Genomic DNA, 1,625 nt, shown 5'->3' with positions numbered 1-1,625 from the left:
TATATATATATATTGTATGCACTGAGGCATTTATTACGATATTCTGTAAATATTTTTTCAGGCTATCTTCAGCCCTGTCTTTGCCTGGAAATACTATTGTAATGATGAAAATGAAATTATTATATACGGTACTCTAGGCGTGGGGTTGATGGGTTGTGAGAAAAATTACGACTTGGGATCGAATGTATTTTTCAGTGGTTGTTTCCGAGGTCATATCCCGTCAAATAAGCTAATAATTTAAATTGATATAAAAAAAAAATTATATGCATGGCCACTGTTAATTATGATCAATCAAATTAAGTAAGACTGGATAAGCATACAGACTGTAGTGGCCTGTTAAAAACTATTGTGTCATCTTCCAGCTGTGGTAATAAGGGTTTCAGGGTGGTCAGTATGATTATTACGCATTGATTAGGCCTTATGTCAAGTAAATTAGTGAATTATTTCTGGTTTGTTGGACAATAATGTTAACTAAGGTCAGCCCATAGAAAAATATGGTGGAGTTCATTAAAGACTTAACTTCAGGAGATTTTGAAATTTCTAATAACCTTTATCATCATAACTACTAGTATAGTATTACGCATGGCTTATATCAAGTAAAAATTATTTGTACTTAATTAGGTACGAAAGTATAATACATACTCCAAGTATTGAAATACACGCCATCGTTTTGGGATACAATATTTCGACATTAATTATGTCATCATCAGGAATGAAAAATTATCCATAATAGCAAGCTTATATGCACTAGTACCAAAAGTGTTTAACCAATCAAAACATTACCTCTAGTAGGTGACATAGCAGTGATTTAAACAAAAGATCAAAGCATTCTTACTCTAATGATCAAAGATACCTACAAAAACAAAGAAAGCTCTTTTGAAGCTCTGAGCTTCAAAAGGTACCGTACATAAATACTCTGAATAGGCGAGACCATATTATACAAAATCTCTAATTCTCTATTTTCGAACTTGTGTCTGAATTATAAATCATGCATGGTACAACATATATGATATCTCCATCGTGCATATTATTATTATTTGTAAACATCAAGGAGTGATTTCCATAAAAGCGCTACACGCTGTCGCACACAGAGTCGGCAACGCAAATTGGTCGGTCGAATCGGAGAGCCTCCCGGCGATTGTGTCGGGGACACAAGTGCATGCAACGATTGCAGTGAAAACACAGCAAGAGTGCAGCGATTTTATGGGAACCAGGCCTGCGTTTCCATGAGTTTGTTTTTGAGATGCCAAAGTAATGTTGATCCAAAATCTCGAGAAAAGACATTTTTTTTACATTAAACCAAACCAAACCAAGGAGGAGCCCAACATACCTCACTTATAGCCTATTGTCCTGTGGCTACGATTTACCAACCAACATGCATGAAGTTATGGTAGACTTTGTCTGCTTCGTTCTTTAATTGTGAAATTTTGTTAAATGCAATATAAAATTAAATAAATAAATAGGTCTATATTAAATACATATTTAATTATTATGACGCCAAGACTAGTGTAATATTTGGAAAAACCAGCACGTCAGCAGCATTTTTATGAGCCCTTCCATTCTACTGGGTGCATTACTGCTGGGCTTAATTTATCGCCCTGGGTGGGCAAATACATTTCAACAAA

The sequence above is a fragment of the Anneissia japonica genome, unplaced genomic scaffold, assembly GCF_011630105.1.
Source record: "Anneissia japonica isolate Jap-2015-1 unplaced genomic scaffold, ASM1163010v1 scaffold287727_len1644234_cov201, whole genome shotgun sequence".
NCBI classification, from domain to species: Eukaryota; Metazoa; Echinodermata; class Crinoidea; order Comatulida; family Comatulidae; genus Anneissia; species Anneissia japonica.
Note: the sequence above shows the minus strand (reverse complement) of the source record.